This window comes from Sinocyclocheilus grahami, unplaced genomic scaffold, assembly GCF_001515645.1.
Source record: "Sinocyclocheilus grahami isolate Dianchi unplaced genomic scaffold, SAMN03320097.WGS_v1.1 scaffold388.1, whole genome shotgun sequence".
In the NCBI taxonomy this organism is placed as follows: domain Eukaryota; kingdom Metazoa; phylum Chordata; class Actinopteri; order Cypriniformes; family Cyprinidae; genus Sinocyclocheilus; species Sinocyclocheilus grahami.
The window spans coordinates 35,778-59,932 of record NW_015505567.1 but is presented as its reverse complement, the minus strand read 5'-3'; the positions used below and the strand labels follow the sequence as shown (position 1 = coordinate 59,932).

General features: G+C 39.4%; 1 protein-coding gene and 1 long non-coding RNA gene across 5 annotated transcripts in view; both read right to left on the bottom strand.

Annotated features, from left to right (window-relative positions):
• The window catches only part of def8 (differentially expressed in FDCP 8 homolog), a 113,097-nt gene that overhangs the window by 53,656 nt on the left and 35,286 nt on the right, over positions 1-24,155 (bottom strand). The gene's annotated exons all lie outside the window — the stretch shown is intronic.
• Positions 1,538-14,921, bottom strand: LOC107550121 (uncharacterized). Its single transcript, XR_001604628.1, has 3 exons — positions 14,911-14,921; positions 11,885-11,888; positions 1,538-1,612 (listed from the first exon to the last, which is right to left on the bottom strand). It is a non-coding gene; the product is annotated as an uncharacterized lncRNA (long non-coding RNA).

Sequence of the window (24,155 nt, the reverse complement as noted above, 5' to 3'; positions counted from 1 at the left end):
AGAGACGCTTCAAGAGGGCTCCTTGGGGATGTATGTAGGACATCACATACATGTTGTCCGATCGGATTAGCACATGGTGCCCCTTTAGGACTGGCAGGAAGAACTGACAGGCTTGACATACTGCTAGCATTTCCAGGCAGTTAATGTGGAAGCCTTTTTTCGCCTTCGACCAGTGGCCGAAAGTCAGTATGCTCTCGCACAGCACCCGCCAAGCTGGGTTGGAGGTGTCTGTCGTGACAACTGTCCTTCTGCAAACCATCCCCATGGTCACGCCCTGTTCCATCCAGTGGGAGCTCTTCCAGGGGGCCAGGGCTGTTACACAGGCCTGACTCCCCATGATCTGCAGGCGTCCGTGACGCCAAGCATGGGATGGAACCCGTGGTTTCAACCAGCGCTGAAGGGGGTGCATAAGAAGCAGACCCAACTGTAGTGCTGGCGATGCCGCCGCCATGAGGCCCAGCATCCTCTGAAATGTTTTGAGAGGGCGAGTGGTACCAATCTCGAAAGAGGTCACCAGCCTCCGTATGGCCAGAGCCGGCAGGACAACAGCTCTCAATTGGGCTGAGTCGAAAATTGTTCCCAGGAACAATATTCACTGGCTGGGGAACAACGCGCTCTTGGCAAAATTGACATTGACCCTGAGTCCCAGGCACTCCAGGTGGCTGAGGAGGAGGGTTCTGTGTGATATTAGCTCTGCCTCCGACTGGGCCAGAACAAGCCAGTCGTCGATGTATGAGATCGAGGATGGGCCTTAGATTGCCATCCTTGTTGGGGACGAGGAAATGGCAGCTGTGGAAGCCTGACTCGCTTGAGCTGGGGGAACCGTTTCTACAGCTCCTATCGCCAGCAAATTCATCACCTCGGAGGTGGGAACCACGCCGCTGAATCGCGGGGGTCTTCAAGCGAATTGCAGTGAATAACCTCGTTTTATTATCCCCAAAACCCAGTCTGGCACTCTGGGGATGGCCTGCCAGGCCTGTCGTGGTAGTAGAGGCGGCGCAACTATAACACATGTGAATAATCCCGCCCACTCTAAAGCGGTACTGAACTGCAGTGGAAATGCAAGCCGAGCCGAACCGTGCCGTACTGAGCCGGGCCGAGCCGAGCCGAGTCGTACCACGCAGTGGAAAAGCACCATTAGAGTTCGTACTTGACTAACTGGGGCCCAGGTCAGGAAGCAGACAGACTGGCATTTAGCCACTCACGTCACAGAAGTCAGTTTATTCTCAGCACATAGATACTCTTTCACCTAGATATCATAATATAGAGACTCTGTCTATTCCCCCGAACAAGCAAACCCCAAAAATTTTCAAACCCATTTAAGGGTAATAATTTAATTTAAAAAAAACAAACAGATATAATACATATAAACAAATGCTAAAGCTTGGAGGGAAAAGGAAAGCGGAGCGGACCCGTGCCGTCCTGAGCCGTGCCGAGCCGAGCCGAGTCGTACCACGCAGTGGAAAAGCACCATTAGAGTTCGTACTTGACTAACTGGGGCCCAGGTCAGGAAGCAGACAGACTGGCATTTAGCCACTCACGTCACAGAAGTCAGTTTATTCTCAGCACATAGATACTCTTTCACCTAGATATCATAATATAGAGACTCTGTCTATTCCCCCGAACAAGCAAACCCCAAAAATTTTCAAACCCATTTAAGGGTAATAATTTAATTTAAAAAAAACAAACAGATATAATACATATAAACAAATGCTAAAGCTTGGCTTAATGAATATTAGATCCCTTTCTACTAAAACACTTTTTGTAAAATATATATATATATATATATATATATATCAGTCTCTCCAGGATTTATATATATATATATATATCAGTCTCTCCAGGATTGATATATATATATATATATATATATATATATCAGTCCCTCCAGGATTTCGCGGGACTTTTTTCTGATTTTTGCGGCCTAAATTGACTGATTTTGCTGCAGCATTTCTTATTGTTTTGCAGTGAAAATATACCACAGATAACAGTCTTCTAACATTGTTATGACTTTTCTGACTTTGAGAACCATTGTAGGGATCCAGACTAACATTTGAAGACACTAGCACCAGTGCTGTTAAGTTCTACAGAAGGTGGCAACAGCACCTGACAGTAAAGCACTCGCCCTAATCGCACATCTACATCTCGGAGATGTCTATATGATGTCTGCATTTACATTTGCAAGATGCATTTTTTAGAGTGTTTGCTCATCTGCAATACGTCTCTAAGATGTTTCCTGTCAGATGTCAAATAGACATTTATTAGAATGCATGTAAAAATGCTTCTGAGACGTTTATCAGATTACACAGCAGATGTTTCCCAGATCTTTAGCAGACGTCTTACAGATGTACTTGTGCCGTCTGGGCAGTTGAGATGCAGATAAAATTAACTTTTATTACTGTAATGTCTAACTATAATATACATACAAAAATATATATATATATTAGGGAGTGGAAATGGCTAATAAGGCTATAAGTACTTTTCTGCAGCCATCTACTAGTGATTATTTAATGCATGCTGTGCCATCACATTAAAAATAACTTTTAAATTGGGTAATACTTAAAGCTCTGAAGTGCTGGGAAAAGTTGTGTGAAACATTTAAAAACACTCAAAAAAATTAGACCATTTCTGCCACAAGTTGTCCCTGTAGTTTTACTATGTTAAATCCATGGTGAATGGTGATGATTTGTGTTTATTGAACAATGTTTTTCCTGGTTACCACATCAGTGGTAAGTGATGTCAGAACAGTATATTGTTCTGATATCTATAGCTTTAACAGAATTCTGCGCCGAATTTGAATGCTTCTCACAAGATGTTATCTTTCTTCACTGTATCTCCCAGTGCTGTGCATAACGGTGTCAAGATCAAGATCAGGCCGCAGCAAGGCTGTTCATTCCATTTTTGGAACTGAGAAACCTTTCTTTGACTTTTTCTGAATTTTGATGACGTCACGGGACGTGTCTAAGCCCAAAATCTGCGGAAATTACGAAAATTTGCCAGCTCTTGTGAAAATTGCAGAGTTTGCTTGATTTTGCAATAAATTCAGCGATCGCAGAATTGCAAAATCATGGAGGGACTGATATATAGGCTACGTTCACACTGTCAGTTTTTGGGATTGACTACCGCATTTTCTTTACAGGTGTGAGTCTCGAAATGTCCCGTTCACGCAGCAGCTTACAGTTGTGTTTAGAATACTGTCTGTATGAACGTGCAATGGGAGTCAAGCCCCATTCCTTACCAGTAACCATAGCGACAGTAACCAAAGAAAAATCAAAGATGGCGACGTCCATAAAACTGAAAGTCTTATCACTTTCTGACATGACAATTGAGCCGCGATTTCTTTCGTCAAATCTTCAATAACCAACAGCAGCTTTTGAATTTGGGTGGAGAGTGGAGCATTAATCGTGCGCAGAACACAAAACTGGCAGGCTCTAAAACGTTCAGACGACACGTGTAGAAGATTTTTATTGGTCAAAATATGAACTACTCAAGTATAATCAATGTGAATCTGGCCATTTATATATCAAGTTATTCTATTGTTATAATCATGTATCTGCCTGTCTGTGAGGCCTGCATGAGACCTCCTTGGTGCAGACATTACAAAAATACAGTATATGGTAAAGTTGCATGTCCTGTTTTGACATTAGACAAAATATATGATGGGGCCTCTTTAGTCATGGAACATAAATTGTGGCCTCCTGTCTGCTTCTAGGTGGCAGGCTGGAGACACAGCCAAAAGAGGTAAACGAGTTGATAAACAATAACCATATGTATGAAATGTATTGAACATGGGCACGCCTTCGGAAAGCACTGTATAAAAGAGAGTACAGACACAGACTCGATAGATTTTCTGCAGATAATCTCTAGACTGCATTATCTCTCTGATAATAAAAGTCTATTTTTCTGGCATCAAAACCCAAGTGTTCAAGAGTGATTCTTCATAGAAACGGCAAGAGCCACCACATTTTGGCGCCCAATGTGGGGCTGGAAAGGAGCAGAGGGTGGTGGATCACTTTGGGCAGGCTTGACGAACAACATTATTAGTGGCCACTAAACAATAAAGGTAGGCAGTTTTTTTGCTTATATATACTGAACAAAATTATAAACGCAACACTTTTGTTTTTGCCCTATTTTTCATGAGCTGAACTCAAAGATCTAAGACTTTTTCTATGTACACAAAAGGCCTATTTCTCTCAAATATTGTTCACAAATCTGTCTAAATCTGTGTTAGTGAGCACTTCTCCTTTACCGAGATAATCCATCCACCTCACAGGTGTGGCATATCAAGATGCTGATTAGACAGCATGATTATTGCACAGGTGTGCCTTAGGTTGGCCACAATAAAAGGCTACTCTAAAATGTGCAGTTTTATCACACAGCACAATGCCACAGATGTCGCAAGTTTTGAGGGAGCGTGCAATTGGCATGCTGACTGCAGGAATGTCCACCAGAGCTGTTGCCCGTGAATTGAATGTTCATTTCTCTACCATAAGCCGTCTCCAAAGGCATTTCAGAGAATTTGGCAGTACATCCAACCGGCCTCACAACCACAGACCACACCAGCCCAGGACCTCCACAGCCAGCATACTCGCCTCCAAGATCGTCTGAGACCAGCCACCCGGACAGCTGCTGCAACAATCGGTTTGCATAACCAAAGAATTTCTGCACAAACTGTCAGAAACCGTCTCAGGGAAGCTCATTTGCATGCTCATCGTCCTCATCGGCCCCATGTTGCGAGGATCTGTACACAAATGGCCAGCATACTCACCGGACATGTCACCCATTGAGCATGTTTGGGATGCTCTGGATCGGCGTATATGACAGCGTGTTCCAGTTCCTGCCAATATTCATCAACTTCGCACCGCCATTGAAGAGGAGTGGACCAACATTCCACAGGCCACAATCAACAACCTGATCAACTCTATGCGAAGGAGATGTGTTGCACTGCATGAGGCAAATGGTGGTCACACCAGATACTGACTGGTTTTCGGACCCCCCAATACAGTAAAACTGCACATTTTAGAGTGGCCTTTTATTGTGGCCAGCCTAAGGCACACCTGTGCAATAATCATGCTGTCTAATCAGCATCTTGATATGCCACACCTGTGAGGTGGATGGATTATCTCGGCAAAGGAGAAGTGCTCACTAACACAGATTTAGACAGATTTGTGAACAATATTTGAGAGAAAAAGGCCTTTTGTGTACATAGAAAAAGTCTTAGATCTTTGAGTTCAGCTCATGAAAAATGGGGCAAAAACAAAAGTGTTGCGTTTATAATTTTGTTCAGTGTAATAAGTGTTGTTTGCCAAAGTCAGCCAGTGGGGGTATAGACACTCGAAAATGCTCCTCCAAATTTAAAGAACAAAAAGAAAAAGGGTTTTGATTCCAGAAGAAATAATTGCATGCACTGATCTGTTTTACTATAATAGTAAATGAGGGCAGATTGTGCATGCAAAAATCTGTGTTTACTGCCAAGAGGGCCTTTGACGGATGGCAGTAGATGTTAAGCAGATATACATTGCATGCAATGGTCTGTGTTTATTGATGAGTGGGCCTCGATGGACATCAATGGACGTTAAGCAGATAAAGTAAAGGGAAGCGCGCAAAGTCCTATGGCTAGGCAAAAATTCCTGCAGGGTACTGCTTTTTTACTGTGTTGAGGAAGTGTATCAATGAAAGAGCGAGCAACTGACAGGTCACTTAGGAAGAGTGTAGAGTAGTCTGTGTAAATGTATGTGTCTGTGTCTGTCTGAGCGTATTTGTAACTTGTGGTTGTATGAGAAAATAAACCCTATATCTGGTGGAGCAGGAGGTGTGTGCCCCTCCTGAACTGTCACTTGAGTGTGATCAGGTCACGGAGACGGACACAGCTTGTGTTGCGCTGGAGAAGAGTGAATGAGTCTATGAGCCCTGAGCAATAAAGGGACTTGTATGAATGTTGTTGTTTTTTTTAAAGTGTTCCAAGATATGGACTTTGCAGCTTATTGAAATAATAATAGATTAATTGAAATAAGATATACATGTATTATGTAATGAAATGTTTTAACAGATTAATAAAAAGATTGCACGTGCTTAAAACACGTCTAAAATTTGTATCTTATTATCCCTGGGACAGAGTATGAAAGTTAATCCACTACAGAGCTTCAGAGATTTAGACTGGAGTTAACTAAAAGATAACTTGTGTAGTGCAACGTTGAATCAGAGCAAGATTGGGTGACCAAATTCATATCAATTTTGATTCAAAAGCTATTTAACAATAATAATGGAACTTGTTGATTAAATATTTAAATAAAAGGAATTTTGTTATGTTGGTTGGGAAAAATTAATTCACCATTACCAGATTATTCTGAATCATATATGCAAATATAGAAGAAAAATTATGATTGAAGTCTTTAGTTTACCATACGCATATCATGCTGTTGTAAAAGGAAATATTATTTTGTTTAATTGCAGTATATAATAAAGGTAGATTACTGCTGCTTTCTGCATTTTGCAAAGAAAAAACTGCTTGCTATTTTTATGCAATGAAGAACTTGCTTTACTAAAATAGAATAAGGGAACTGCTGTTTTTAACCAGATGAGATTGTTTTTATTAAGGGACCATTAAAAGAGATGGTTGAAAAGTGAAAATTAGATCAAAAGCAGATTGCTCAGACACAATTTGGTCAGAGTTTACAAAGGTTCAATTTGATTAATGCATTCTCTGAGTGTTCAAATTTCAGATAACTTCTGGAACAGTGCTTTGACAAAGGGAAACAATGAACTGGAGTCTGTCTAACAAAGTGGTGAAGAAGCAAAGACACAGCTGCAGAGAGAAGAAGAGGGAGGGGTTGATGGACGCTCACCTCCTGAAGAGGAGTTTAGACTTCAGCATGGAGAAAGACTGACTTAAAGCAGGAAAAGGTGAATCTTTCACTTGAGACTTTTCCTGAGAGTGAAGAGAACAGCCTGAAATGCAAAACTCTGGCAGGAGCAATCAAAAGGCAGACTGAGGAAAGGCAGAGAAACAAAGGAGACCATACACCACAACATCAGGCCTTTGAGTGCCATCACAGACTGACTGACCCAGTGCAACAGCCAAACAGCTTCAACAGACTGATGATCTAACCAGAAGGACTTTCATCCCTTCCCATTGCGTGCACAGGTGCTGCATATATAATGATCACTCACTATAGAGACTGCTTCATATTTTGTTAATTATTTTATTAACTATATTAATCTTGATTATCCACTGGTCTCACAGCAGTTCTTCCTAACATTCTCAATCTGCTTTTCAATAGGTACCAGTCCAGCCTTATGTCTTAAAGAAAAAGTAATTATGACAGACAGAAGTGGGTGCTTGACTCACCAATCAGATAAAAATGGAGCTGGATTTGGCACAGTAAGGGCTATTTCATTAACCAACTAGGGGGAAATGTACAACTGAATTATTGACAACAATGCTGAACTCTTTGGGAAATAGAAAAGAAAAAAGGGTAGACAAGATGTCTAATAAAAAAGAATATGGCTGATAAAATAAAAATATTGGTCACTCCATTTTGTGTAATGGTTATTCTCGAGGGCTAGATTGAATAAAATTAAAATACTCCAAAATCATGAAATCACATATGCTGTCATCACTGAGGATAACGAGATGGAAATGTTGATGGCCATGGATCCTACAAACCCAATTCCAAAAAAGTTTGGACACTGTACAAATTGTGAGTAAAAAAGGAATGGAATAATTTACAAATCTCATAAACATATATTTTATTCACAATAGAATATAGATAACATATCAAATGTTGAAAGTGAGACATTTTGAAATGTCATGCCAAATATTGGCTCATTTTGGATTTCATGAGAGCTACACATTCCAAAAAAGTTGGGACAGGTAGCAATAAGAGGCCGGATCTATTATTCTAACCAAATTAATCTATTAGATTTTGAAGAAAAAAAAGAAAGAAAAAGAGAGGTTTATACAGCAGTGTTAAACTAAACTTTATGGTGACCGACGTTGCCTGGTTGCATGACATCTAGAAACTATGTGGAATGCTACCAGGTCTATGCTCAGTAGAGTCTAACTAAATAAAAACTAAATAAATCATGCTACTCAGAATTCGTGGCAAACACAACTAAAATCATTTAGTTTACAATCAGCTGAAAACTCAAAAAAAAATATGTTTTTGGCAAAAAGGGGAATGTGAAAGAGTGTGAAAAAGTATGAATGATGGTGTTGTATGAAGTGAAAGAGGGTGTCTGACGAGACACTAAGGCAAATCAATCATTTTGCCAAAACAGCTGTATGCACATTTTAATATGTGGGCCCACAGGGCAAATTATGCCCAGTAAAATAATGACCATGGATGAATTTGGTTAAGTTTCCTGGTCAGTACCTAGGTCATTGTTGTGGCAGAAAGAAAAGCCGTGTCATGCTTGCGCAGCGTATAACATGGGAAGGCAGAGCAAAACAAGCTTGCTCTGTCCACCCCACATCTAACTTTCTTTTCAGCATATCATGATGGAGCTGATTCTGTGTCAAAAAGATAAAATATTGTCTTTCTGACTGTTAACATAAAAAAAGTGGGTTGAGTGTTTTCCAGGTCAAAAGGCTTATGCTACTGAGCAAGATATGCCTAGGAAATTATCCAGTGATATAGTGGAACTCAGTTTATAAAACAAAGAGATAACTGAATTAGCAAATTGTTGAGAATAAATTTGAAATGAATTGAAAAATAGTAAGGATGCAGATAACTGAGTAAAACCAAATTCTTTATTATATTATAGAAAATGGGTATTAGCCCTATACTCATTGTATTGACAGCACTGGATTTGTGAGGGCTAAAAAAGGGGCCAGGACAGCCCTCAACCCACATTAAATTTCCACAGGTCACACCAAGAAGGACTTGATATCACTAACAGAAAATTTTGAAGGTTTCCATTTACAGGTGACAACAGTGCTATCAAGGCCAGGGAATGGTTTGCTCCACCAATAAGAACCAGTGAGTGCAGTTATGATCTCAAGGGAGAATCTTGCATTGAGCGGCAAAATGGTTGCAGAGTGACACCTGGGTCCACATCTCTCACCTTAAAATATGGCAACCAGCTTCAAAAACTCCACACAGCATGAAGTGTGGGATGAGGGGCGTGCTAGTAACGACCCTCCCTTGCCAACGAGGGAAAGACCATTGCAACGACTCGCAAAGAGTCACCCTGGTGAAGATGGAATGAGTGGTGAGACTGCTAACGAGATGATCAAAAAACTTGGGAGCAGATGTGGGCCAACAAATGGAAAAGAGGAAGTGGAAAGAGAAGGAAACAGACAAGCAGACAACTCATGAGAAAGTGACATACAGAGACCAGTAACACAAGATGAAGTGCAAACTGATGACAACTCAAAAAGAGATAAGCAAGAAGCTCACATTCTTTTGTCAGAGAAGCAGAAAAGGGAAAAGATATCTGATGATCATCACATGCCTAATGCATCTAATTCTACAAGATCAAGCAATAGACAACAGCACCCAGACTTCCCTAGAATTGACTTTTCAACCCTCATCTGAATCTGGCAGTATCTTTTACTTAATCCAAAATGACTAATAATTGGACGAGAAGAAAAAAAAATCTAGATAAAACATTGTAGATATTAATCATAATATCAGTTATAAGAAAATTAGCAATTCAAATGTTTATGGGAAAAGGTAGAAGACAATAATTGATATAAATGGGTAAATTACACAGCAGAAAAAGAAAAGTGGGAAAACTGCATAGTTTGCTTTGAAGCAAGACCAGTCTTATATATTATACCAATACTGATACACAGTTCAAGTTGTAGAATATTTCATGATGAATGGTTTAAGACAAGGGTTCTCAAACTTTTCCATTCCACGACCCACCTAAACAAGTATAATATTTCAAGACCCACCAAAATATTTGAGATCAAAAAACAATTGACATTACTGTAAGCTTGAACTTAATAAAAAGTTTAATATGCCAGAAATGAAGTATTTAAGAAAAATAAAAATTGTATTTTATAGTATTATTTATAGTATTATTCACTAATAATATTTATGTTTAAATTTTTTTTTATTTACATATGTTAATGAGTCTATGAAATATGTCCATAAAAACTCGAGCTCACTCCGGTGCAGATATGAACTGTAATCCGCGCTGAAAGTGTTGTTAAACTCATCACGGGGTTTAGCGCAGAAAATGCTCTCATGATCCGTGTGTGTAGGGGAGAGCGGAGCACAACCTAACACTCTTTTTCTATTATTTAGCAAAGCATAAGAAGCGAAGAAGAACTATCTAAAACAGTTTGGAGATTAAAATAATTGTGAAATAATTGTAAAAACAATAAACAGATGTGTCTCATTTTAAATAGGCCTAAACAAACCAAGACGACAAATTAATTTCAGCCAGAAAGTTACTTTTGCAATGATTAAATAAATGTCCAGGACTATCTAGTGAAATGGGATTAGATGTAAAAAAAAAACTGGGAGGTAAATTCTTAATAGAAAGATGTAGAGAAATAAATACCTTTAGAAACTGTACCCCAAAAATGGCACTATGCCCATACTGGTGCCAGTGTCTCCAATCTACAACAAACTACAGAGAAGCAACTGAATTACAGTGCATACCAACCCGTAAATGGCCAATAGTACGAAAAAAAAATACAACAACCATAAGGAAAAATACCAGTAATGGCAGATCAATTATTTGAATGTTATAAAAAGAAGGGAACTATTGACATAGGAAAATTAAAGAAAATGCAGCAAAATATGGAAAATTCCACAATGTAAAGATGATTAGTTAGTGAAAAAAGCAGGCCCACCACCTATATTTGATGACATCGATATTGCATTGGCAGACATATGGTGGATGTGTGGATTAGAGTATGGCCTCTTGACAACATTACCAGAAAATTGGTCAGGATTACATACTAGGGATATGCTGACACATAAAATGAGTCATATCTCTCTAGAAGAGGAAACAATAAATGAAGAAAAAACTAGAACCAAAAGAGCATATGAAAAAGACCCTGCAGTTTATATAGATTCAATTGGTCGCCCAAGAGGTATACCTTATGAGTTTAAAGCAAGAGATGAAATAAAATCAGGGATTGAAACAATATTCATCTGGATTAAACAAAATAAAAATGCAGATTGGATCAATTACATATATTACAATCAGCAAAGATTTATTAAAAACACTGATGAGGCCTTATCACTTTTAGGAGAGCAATTGGATGCAAAGAGCAGAATGACATGGCAAAATCGAATAGCTCTAGATTATTTGTTAGTTGAGAAAGGGGGAGTGTGTGTTATGTTTGGGGATCAATGCTGTACATACATACCAAATAATACTGCTCCTGAAGGAGCATTTACTGAAGTAATGACCAAATTGAACAAACCTAAGGATTGAACTTAAAGAAAATGCTGGAAAAGATAATCAAATGTGGGACTGGTTTGATTTAAAGTTAGGAGCATGGGGAGCATGGTTAGTTAAATTAGGAATGTTTTTAGGAATTGCAGAATTGATAGGAGGATTACTATTTTACTGTGTACATTCTATATCAAGGTCACTAGTTATCAAAGCCACAGCTAAGCAAATGGAAATTCTAAGATGTCAAGATGATGGGAAATAGATTTTTGAGGGTAACCAAAATGGCCCTCTACAATGCAAAGGATCTGGACTGAAGATCAACTATGCTATTTTTTGTGATGTTACATGTTTTATGTTTTGAATTTTAATGTCCGTTGTATATTACATAACTGTGACAACCACAGGCAAGCGCTGAACCAATTGCACGCTCATGCTTATAACATTGTTTTATCTTAAATGAGGGATTAGGGAGCCGGATCTTTTACTCCCTCCTAGTCAGGTTTGGTCCTGCTGCTCTCGCCACAGTGCTGTTACATAATCTAGTCATTGGTGATAAAACTGTGTGACTTAATTTAGTCACTAGATAGTGATAACTGATGAGACTGAATTGTGAAGCTGCACTCAGGGTAATGACAATTGATGGTGAGACTTAGTAAGTCTCAAAGAAGGGAATGTAGAAGATTTTTATTGGTCAAAATATGAACTACTCAAGTATAAGCAATGTGAATCTGGCCATTTATATATCAAGTTATTCTACTGCTATAATCATGTATCTGCCTGTGTGTGAGGCCTGCATGAGATCTCCTTGGTGCAGACATTACAAAAATACAGTATATGGTAAAGTTGCATGTCCTGTTTTGACATTAGACAAAATATATGATGTGGCCACTTTAGTCATGGAACATAAATTGTGGCCTCCTGTCTGCTTCTGGGTGGCAGGCTGGAGACACAGCCAAAAGAGGTAAACGAGTCGATAAACAATAACCATATGTATGAAATGTATTGAACATGGGCACGCCTTCAGAAAGCACTGTATAAAAGAGAATACAGACACAGACTCAATAGATTTTCTGCAGATAATCTCTAGACTGCATTATCCCTCTGATAATAAAAGTCTGTTTTTCTGGCATCAAAACCCAAGTGTTCAAGAGTTATTCTTCATAGAAACGGCAAGAGCCACCAAACAAGCAGCTCATTTTTCCGTCACTGTAAGTTACGGAAAACACACATGAAAACACGTAACACACGTTAGACACGTGTTTGTGCGGCAGAGCGGCTCTCTCTCGCACTGTATGATGTGACAGACAAATAGTTGTGCAGTCCGGATCCGTTCACACAGCGTGTGTTTTCGTGTGAGTTCGGTTACAGAATGCGGTTGTCACGCCCGTAAATAACCGAACTGTGTGTGAACGTAACCGTATTAAGGACTCAAAAACAGGACTGACAACAGTATTCTGCTGCTGTGTGAACATGGCCATATATAGGATATGAGATCATAACCTAGATGTGCTCTGTTTAACAGAAACATAGCTAAAACCAGATGATTACATTACTTTAAATAATAAAGACTTTACAGACTTTATTACCATACAGACTTTATCACCATACAGACTTTAGCAAAGAATTTGCTGGCTGCAGATAAAGTCTTAATTGTTGGTGATTTTAATATCCATTTATAGACGTTCTAAACTCTACTGGAGTTACAACACATGACAGAACCCACTCATTGTCGTAGTCATACTTTAGATTTAATATTATCACATGGAATTGGTGTTAATGAAATTAAAATTATGCAACAGAGTGATGATATATCAGATCATTATCTAGTTTTGTGAATACGCCATTTAGCTAAAGCTGGAAATTCAACTCCTTGTCACATCACTTCTACTACAAAAGACTGCTTTGTAAATAATCTTCCTGACTTGTCTCATCTTCACAGCATATCCAATAGCTCAGAAAAACTTGATATTGTAACTATGGACTGTCTCTTTTCTAGCACTTTAGACACCGTTGCTCCTTTATGCTTTAAGAAGATTAAGGAAAACAGTTTGACGCTGTGGTATAACAAGCACACTCGCACCCTAAAGAAAGCAGCCCAGAAAACGAAAAATCATTGCCATTAGGATATGTTTTTAAAGCGATAGTTCACCAAAAAATGAAAATTCTGTCATTGCGTTATTTCTTATTGTTTTGCAGTGAAAATATACCACAGACAACATTCTTCTAACATTGTTATGGCTTTTCTGACTTTGAGAACCATTGTAGGGCTCCAGACTAACATTTAAAGACACTAGCACCAGTGCTATTAAGTTCTACAGAAGGTGGCACCAGCACCTGACAGTAGAGCACTCGCCATAATCGCGCAATCTCGGAGATGTCTATATGATGTCTGCATTTACATATGCAAGATGTATTTTTTAGAGTGTTTGCTCATCTGCAATACATCTCTAAGATGTTTCCTGTCAGATGTCAAATAGACATTTATTAGAATGCATGTAAAAATGCTTCTGAGACATTTATCAGATTACACAGCAGATGTTTCCTAGATCTTTAGCAGACGTCTTTACAGATGTACTTGTGCTGTCTGGGCAGTTGAGATGCAGATAAAATTAACTTTTATTACTGTAATGTCTAACTATAATATACATACAAAAATATATATATATATTAGGGAGTGGAAATGGCTAATAAGGCTATAAGTACTTTTCTGCAGCCATCTACTAGTGATTATTTAATGCATTTATTTTTTAAATAAGTGTTTGCTTTCCTACATTATGAAGCTTTTAGTTTTATAAATGGGGACAACCTATGAAGGTTGAACAAATAATGCCATCACATTAAAAATAACTTTTAAATTCGGTAATACTTAAAGCTCTGAAGTGCTGGGAAAAGTTGTGTGAAGCATTTAAAAACACTCGAAAACATTAGACCATTTCTGCCACAAGTTGTCCCTGTAGTTTTACCATGTTAAATCCATGGTGAATGGTGGTGATTTGTGTTTATTGAACAATGTTTTTCCTGGTTACCACATCAGTGGTAAGTGATGTCAAAACAGTATATTGTTCTGATATCTATAGCTTTAACAGAATTCAGCGCCGAATTTGAACGCTTCTCACAAGATTTCACAGAGATGTTATTGATTCAGCTGCGAATTTGACTGCTTTCTTCACTGTATCTCCCAGTGCCGTGCATAACGGTGTCCAGATCAAGATCAGGCCGCGGATCCGGCCCGAGCAGATAAACGGTCTGCGCTGCGTAGCCCATAAAAAAAAAGCAGCGTGGATTCGTACCGCTTTAGGTTCGTTTGTCCAATGTAGCTCTTGTAAATCGGTCATGATGAGAACGCAAGGCTGTTCATTCCATTTTTGGAACTGAGAAACCTTTCTTTGACTGACTGACTTTCTATGAATTTTGATGACGTCACAGGACTCGTCTAAGGCCAAAATCTGCGGCAATTACGAAAATTTGCCAGCTCTTGTGAAAATTGCAGAGTTTGCTTGATTTTGCAATAAATTCAGCGATCGCAGAATTGCAAAATCATGGAGGGACTGATATATAGGCTACGTTCACACTGTCAGTTTTTGGGATTGACTACCGCATTTTCTTTACAGGTGTGAGTCTCGAAATGTCCCGTTCACGCAGCAGCTTACAGTTGTGTTTAGAATACTGTCTGTATGAACGTGCAATGGGAGTCAAGCCCCATTCCTTACCAGTAACCATAGCGACAGTGACCAAAGTAAAATCAAAGATGGCGACGTCCATAAAACTGAAAGTCTTATCACTTTCTGACATGACAATTGAGCCGCGATTTCTTTCGTCAAATCTTCAATAACCAACAGCTTCGTGCGCAGAACACAAAATTGACGGGAGCGACTCCGGTGGAAATCTGACGGGCTCGAAAACGTACAGACGACACGCAGCTAATTTTTCCGTTACTGTAAGTTACGGAAAACACGTAACACACGTTAGACACGTGTTTGTGCGGCAGAGCAGCTCTCTCTCGCACTGTATGATGTGACAGACAAATAGTTGTCCAGTCCGGATCCGTTCACACAGCGCGTGTTTTCCGATAATGCGGTTGTGAGTCCTGAAAATTACGGGTGTGAGTTCGGTTACAGAATGCGGTTGTCACGCCCATAAATAACCGAACTGTGTGTGAACGTAACCGTAATTAAGGACTCAAAAACAGGACTGACAACCTATTCTGCTGCTGTGTGAACGTGGCCATATATAGGATATGAGATCATAACCTAGATGTGCTCTGTTTGACAGAAACATGGCTAAAACCAGATGATTACATTACTTTAAATAATAAAGACTTTACAGACTCTATTACCATACAGACTTTATCAAAGAATTTGCTGGCTGCAGATAAAGTCTTAAGTGTTGGTGATTTTAATATCCATGTAGATAATGAAAATGATGCATTGGGATTAGCATTTATAGACATTCTAAACTCTACTGGCGTTACAACACATGACAGAACCCACTCATTGTTGTAGTCATACTTTAGATATATTATCACATGGAATTGGTGTTAATGGCATTAAAATTCTGCAACAAAGTGATGATATATCAGATCATTATCTAGTTTTGTGAATACGCCATTTAGCTAAAGCTGGAAATTCAACTCCTTGTCACTTCTACTACAAAAGACTACTTTGTAAATAATCTTCCTGACTCATCTCATCTTCACAGCATATCCAATAGCTCAGAAAAACTTGATATTGTAACTATGGACTGTCTCTTTTCTAGCACTTTAGACACAGTTGCTCCTTTATGTTTTAAGAAGATTAAGGGAAACAGTTTGATGCTGTGGTATAACAAGCACACTTGCACCCTAAAGAAAGCAGCTCAGAAAACGAAAAATAATATATTGAATATTAGTTCATCATTGTCATTAGGATATGTTTTTAAAGCGATAGTTCACCAAAAAATGAAAATTCTGTCATTAATTACTCACCCTCATGTTGTTCCAAACCCATAAAACCTTTGTTCATCTTTGGAACACAAATTAAGATATTTTTGATGAAATCAGAGAGCTTTCTGACCATGTATAGACAGCAACGCAACAGTCACGTTCAAGGCCCAAAAAGGTAGTAAGGACATCATTAAAATAGTCCATGTGACATCTGTGGTTCAACCTTAATTTTATGAAGCTACGAGAATACTTTTTGTGCACAAAGAAAACAAAATTAATGACTTTATTCAATAATTTTATTTGCACACAAAAGGATGAATGCCTCTCTTGACCAACAAGAACATACAAGGCTGGCTTGAATATGCTAAAAAATCATTTGGATAGACCTTTTGAGTTCTGGAAGAATGTTTTTGGAGTGATGTGACCCAACTGGAGCTTTTTGAACCCACGGATCAGTGGTATGCCTGATTCAAAAAAGGCAAAGCTTATGAGAATACCATTTCCATGGTCAAACATGGAGGTTGACCAGTTGACCAGTAACAATTAGTACACTGAAGGCAAGTTGTGATGAACCCAAGTGCAGTTTAATAAAATCCAAAAGTAAGCAAAAACACAAGGAACAATTCTTGGCTTTGGCAAAAACATGAACAAGACTTAGCATGGCAAAGACATGAAAACAACTCGCCAACAGCAGATTACACAGTACAAAGCTAGACAGATATTATTGCTGGCGGGCCAGTTGCCGACCACTGCTCTAAGATTTTTTCCAGCTGTGGTGGCAGGACTATTTCTCATGGACCACGCCCCCTCCCCTCCCCACCCAAGAATCATGTGCACTCAGAATTTAATTTATTTTAACTAAAAAAGACAAGTAAATAGTAAATAATAAAATAAGAACATAAATTAATGACAATCAATAGTACAAACAAAAACAATAACAAGAAATGTTTTCAGTTAGGTCTAACTACAATCTACAATCTGTATAATGAAAGACAGCAGCAGGTTTATTTAGACTGCTGTCTCTTTAAGACCTCATGCACAGATCTAATATCCTGATACACATGGCTCTATGCTTACTTTTCTTTTTAGGAGCGCTTTTTACCTTTGCAATGGCATCATTTTCATCAGTCAAATTCAAAAATTTATGTTTATAAACTTTTTAAAATTTCTATTTAAAACAATATAAGACAAAGAATAAAACAAATAAGTTACCAATCATATGAAATTAGTATTATTAAAAAAATAATTTGGGTGCACAGAAGAACACAAAAGTGGCTTGTAGGTACATTTGTAGGTTTGAACGGCTGATTCATTCAGGAATGAAGCAAGTGACTGTCTTTATGAATGGGTAATCATGAATCACTGACTCACTAGATTAGTTCAAAAATGCACTTTCATTCATGAATGAAACACAGCTGTGTTTGCTTTTAGAGCTGTTTTAGAGCTGAGCTGTTACTTTATTTGGAACTATTTTCATTGATGAAATAGAGCAAAATCAGGCATTACTTGTTTACTGAACTGTTGTATTAAATCAATATCACATTTGCAAACTCCTTTAATAATTATTAAAAGATGTCACTCTCCTTATCACGATCTGTGGGCGCACAGAAAATGAGAGCGTGCAAGTGAGTTCTCAAGACACAAAAGCACGTGCAAATGATACGTTCCATCATCTGTCATCGAATTATAAGCGTGGAACCTGCGGGAATGAGTAGAATTATTATTAATAGCAATCCCGCACTGAAATTCAAGTCCTGCTCTGTTTTCTCTGCTAATAACCCGACTGTGAATCATGCGAGCGGCATTATGTTGTCAGTGAGAAGCTGCAGCCATGGCAGGGATTTTTTTTTGTGCCGGCAAAACAACAACAATGAGCTACATATTACTTTTCCCCTCATTTTTTCGAATTGACGGAAATCTGTCGTAGCGACAGAAAACTTTAATCCCTGCGTCAATGGGCAACCAGGTGAGACACAGGGCCCACAACCGATCTAAAGTATCCAGATAGAAATTTGTCACACATTCTCAATAGGAAAGTGCCCAAGCAACATTACTCAAAAAAAGTTGCCCGGCAAAAATGCTCAAAAAGTTGTGTATCATCCCCAGTGTATCATCAGCCTTATGGGGGTGTTTTGCTGTTGAAGGAGGTGGAAATCTTGACTGTATGGAGGGCATCATGGATTATTTTAAGTATCAGACCATTTTGGCAAAGATTGTGATGCCTTCGGTACAGAGACTGATGCTTGATGATAAACAGACTCTCCTGCAGAACAGCCATTCCCAAGTATACATCCAAATCTACTTCAGGAATCAGTAGAATGTTTTTGCCTGTTCAGTCTTCAGATTTAAATATCATTGAAAATATTTGGTTGATTGTAGCAGATTCCAAAGATTGCAGAGGTGACAGAAACTTCTAAACACTTACAGGCAGCGTTTATTGAAGGTTATATAAAAATAAAAGATTCTGCACATATTTTGACTTTTGGAGGTTGAATTATTTTGTACATGGGTCAAAGACAAGACATTACAATGTTGGTGTCCACATCAAATTAAAGTTACAAAAAGTCATTTTACATACAGGAATTTTGTCCCGAATATGCAGTTTGTCAGAGGTCATTCAGTGTAACAGGATCAGGAAACCATTTTGAAATTAAATAAACAACCAATAGTCATTAAATAGTCTGTGACATCATCAAAGGGTGCCCTGAAGACCATGTGGTGCTACAGCAGGATTAATTTAATGCTCTTAATAATTTGATAATTTCACCTTTTCATAGTGTTGTAACTTGAGTTACAAAAACACGTCATTCAGTGAAATTCCAAAAAAAAAACACTTTTATAGTTAGATTTTTTTTTTAAATAATTAGTTGTGAATAATTATGATTAACTTTTCTGGTCAAGTTCACTGTTTGATATAGGTGGCTAGTTGTTAGCCTGCAATATTAGCTTAAGTAGAAGTTTCGTCATTCAGGGTAATGTTTTGTCATTCGGATGACAGTGTCACTGTTTAGATAGCCTTTTATTTATATTTCATATAAATGAAGGATGTTTAGTGCTAAAAAAAATTTTAAACTTTATAAATATTAATGTTTTAATGCATTTTTTTTCTTTTTTTACGTGTATTTATTTTAGATGTGCTCAAACAAAGAGAGAGTTACTAGGCACCGCCAGAAAATGATTGCAGAAAATTAATACCAATCCTGAATACCAATGATGCATTTTAACAAGTCATATACAGACATGTGCAACAACAATAATATGCATAGTACTGATCTACTGTCTTAACATCATATTCATGTAACATAATAATATTTATTCTTAATCATAATATGGTTCGTTTCTATTAAAAGGGTCATATGACGTTGCTAAAAAGAACATTATTTTGTGTATTTGGTGTAATGCAATGTGTTTATGCAGTTTAAGGTTAAAAAAACACATTATTTTCCACATAATGTACATTATTGTTGCTCCTCTATGCCCCGCCTTTCTGAAACGCATCGATTTTTACAAAGGTCATCGTTCTGAAAAGTGAGGTGTATGCTGATTGGCCAGCTATCCAGTGCATTGTGACTGGCCGAATGCCTCAAGCATAGGGCTGCACGATAAATCGAAATGGAATCGAGATCGCGATTCGACAGAAGCTGCGATTGTCATGCGTATCTTTCAGTGAAGCACGGTTCTGTGATTAGCAGTAAATCTCCATTCAAAGGCCAGAGGGCGCTCTTGCGCTGAAACTCCAAATAAACCCCACAGAAGAAACCCAGGAAATGCCTATCGGTTCATGAAACAGTCCTCCATAAAATGTGCTGCACACATCTGAATATTTGGGTTCAACAGTTCTGGAACAGTGTTGTAAATACAACTTAACCACTGATTTCTAGTTGTCTCCTCATTTGGAAGGCCAAACAAAGTAGTTTCGGTTTCACGACGAAACACACAGCGTCACACATGGTGGGCTTGAGTGAGCGGAGGCCAGCGGGCTTGAGTGAGGAACGGCCGGCGGGCTTGAGAACGGCGCGGCTGGCGGGCTTGCGGCAACCACATGTGACGACCCCGGGCTGAACTTCGCTTTGTCCATGGTGAAAGCCGATCCGGTGATCCACAGCGCGAAGTTGATGTATTTGCTCAGCAACCAGCACGGATCAGCACTAGGCATGATGAAGCGGATATCGTCCTCTTTTGGAAGGCCAAACAAAGTAGTTTCGCTTTCACAACAAAACACAGAGCGTCTCCACGACATGGCGGCGGCGGCAACAACAATACTACAGCGAGAATAAAAGTTACGCCTTCTTTCTTTGCATGAACATTTGGGCGGTGTTATGCAAATCTTTCCACACATTGACATAGACATGTGAGGGCGTGTTTAAACGAGGCATTTTAGGAGGGCGTGGACAAGTCTTAACTTTTATAAAGAATATCTCTTTGGGTTTGAGACTTTAGTCTTTGCAACTTTAGGGATCTTATCTATGCACGAACAGCTTGTAACACTCCAAAGAGAGAGGAAAATTTGAAATTGCATCATATGACTCCTTTAATATTGAAGGCTATATGCTTAATATGTAGCTTTGCTTGACACATTTTGTATCAGGGGGTCCCTGCTCCATGTTTCTATCACCTAAGGGGTCGTTGCCCTAAAAAACGTTGAAGGCCCCTGCTGTACATTATTGTAGCTCCTCTTTGCCCAGTCTTCCTAAAATGCGTCGATTTCTACAGAACCAGTGTGCTCTGATTGGCCAATCACAATGCACTGAGTCAGCTGGCCAATCAGAGCACACTGCACTTTTCAAAGGAGGGGTTTTGTAGAAATCAATGCATTTTAGGAAGACTGGGCAAAGATGCTGAAGGACTCAGAAATTTCTCAGATTTCCTGAATTCATATAAAGATGCTATGCCTGTGAGTAGAATAAGAAACTTATGAGCAAACTTCCTGATTGGGCGGCAGCCAGCTGAAATCGCCAAGCCAAGCAAACGCAGAGTGAGACGCAAGATTTTCCAACTTTCCAAGATTTTGTCCATTTCATGTCAGTTGAGGGTGAGGTTGCCACAACCCAGTCACTTCCTTCCATGCCCTTCACACTTCTGAAGCTAATAAAGAGAAACATAATTTCAAGGTTAGTTAGAACAAGTCCAATGTCTTCCATATAGTCACACAGCATGAGAATCCAAAGCCCACTGGTAAAATCACTAAACCATGTCTGTTCTGTCAAGGCAGTAAACATCAAATTCATGATAGATTTTTTTGAAGATCTCTTGAAGAGCGAAAGACAGTTTATAAAGGATACAAAGCTGTGCTACAGATGTTTGAAGCTCGGTCAGAGTGCCAGAGACTGTTGCTTCAGACATAGCTGTAACACCTGCAAGGGAAGACATCCTACCTGCTTACACGATGACATTAATGAAGGACCAGGAGTACAGAGAGCATTATGTTAAGTTCATGGAAGACGTAATAGAGAATGGTGATACAGAAGAAGTCATTGATGAAGGAAGGGAAGGAGAAAAATGGTACAGCCCTCATCACGGACTGTATCACTCGAAGAAGCCAGGGAAATTGCATGTGGATTTTGACCGCTCTGCCAGATACAAGGGCATGAACGATCATCTTCTCATAGGCCCTGACCTGATGAACAGCCTGACTGGCATTCTCTTGTGGTGCAGACAGTACCCTGTAGCCCTGATGTGTGATATTGAGAGGATGTTCCACCAGTTCCATGTTGAGGAAGCAGATTGTGATTACTTACGATTTCTATGGTGAAGAAATGGAGATTTCAACTCACAACCTCAAACGTTCCGCATGAGAGTACATCTGTTTTGTGCCTTGTCATCCCCCAGATGTGCTAACTATGGACTGAAGCATCTTGCAAGAGAAGGTGAACATCTGCATCCCCTAGGTTCACAATTCATTATGCAAGATTTCTACATGGATGATGTAGTCTCCAGCGTTGAAAGTGCAGAGAAGGCCATCAAGTTGGCTCAAGAAGCTCACCAGCTTTGTGCACTAGGAGGTTTAAGGCTGCATAAATTTGTATCCAATGACAAGGCAGTTTTGGAGACAATACCACCCTCTGAGTGTGCTGTAGACGTTACAGCTGTCAATCTCTCCCTCTCTGGCCAACCTTTGGAAAGAGCCTTGGGCATTTACTGGCATCTGGAACATGATAATTTCACATTTTGCGTCATCGTTAAGGACCAGCCAGCAACCCATAGAGGTATACTGTCTACTGTGGCCTCGTTATTCGACCCCTTAGGGTTTCTTGCACCATTCTTCCTCAAAGGAAAGATTGTTCTTCAAGAAATGTGCCGAAATGGCACGGGCTGGGATGATCCCTTACGTGATGGTTTGCAGCCAGGCTGGGAGCACTGGAAGGCCGATCTTGTTAACTTGGAGAAGATTGAGGTGCCTCATTGTATTGTGCCTGCTAGGTTTGGGAGAATCACGAGGAGAGAGATTCATCACTTCTCAGAGGCCAGCATGAGAGGATATGGTCAGTGTTCATACCTTAGGTTTGAGAATGAGCAAGGTGACATTCATTGTTTTTTGCTCATGGCAAGATCTAGAGTATCCCCACTTAAGGTCACAACAATCCCTCGGTTAGAGTTGACTGTTGCGGTTGTGTCAGTTGCAGTGAATGATATGTTAAAGGAAGAAATGAACCTTGCAGATGCAGAGGCATATTTCTGGACTGGAGTTAGGCTACATAAACAATGAAGCTTGGTGCTTCCACACATTTGTTGTGAATCAAGTTCAGAGAATTCATCGCAGTACACCTCCTCAACAGTGGCGATACATTCCCTTTGATGAAAATCCAGCCGACTATGCATCACGAGCGTAATGTCTGTTTTGGGTTTTGTTTCATGTTCTTGTTTTCATGCATTTTATTTTGTAATTTGATTCATGCTGTTGGCGTCATGCTTCCCTTGCCCTCATATATTTCTGCCTTGTGTATGTTTCATGTTCTCATTGGTTGTCTTAGTCATGTGTCTTGTTTCTCATTGGTTGGTTCTTGTCATGTGACCCTCTTTGTTTGATATAAATAGCCCTTTTGTTGCCTTAATTCTTGGTCTGTTGTTGTCCTGTAAAGGCTGTTTCGTGTGCTCCTTGTCTCGTCTTGCTATTGCCATTGCCAAGTTTGGATTACTTTGTGTTTTTGTTTAATAAATCCTTTTTAACTGCATTTGGATCCTCTGCTTCATCTGCACTAACGTTACAATGAGGTCTGAGTGTTAATGATCTTGTCACTTCCAGCTGGTTCAGAGGTCCGAATGTCTTGTGGGAAAGGCAAATACCTCCCCCGTGGACATTAACACACAACCTCCAGTTGGTGACCCAGAGGTCAAGAAGGCTCAGTCACTGAACACACAAACAGCACAGTATTCCTGCTTATCCAACCGTCTCACAAGGTTGTCCTCATGGTCCAAAGTCATCCAAACAGTTGCACGCCTACTTCGTCGAGTCAGGAAGGACAAGTCAAATGACCACAGTACAGTGGCAGAACATGAGGATGCTAAGTGCATCATCATCATCATAAAGGACTTACAGATTCAGATATATGCAGAAGAGATAGCTTTACTCCATAAGGGCAAACAACTCCCACGCATAAACAGACTATACAATCTAGATGCCTTTGTCGCCCACGACGGATTGCTCAAGGTGGGAGGAAGGTTTTGCAATGCTTCTGTCCCTATCTCCGTTAAACATCAAATGATAATTCCAAAGGAACACCATCTTACAAAACTTATGATCACTGATTGTCATGAAAAAATGGCACATCAAGGAAAGGGCTTGATTATAAATGAGATCAGATCAAGAGGATTTTGAATAACAGGAATAAACAGGACAGTAGCCTCCTTTGTATGACTGTGTGAGATGTCGCAA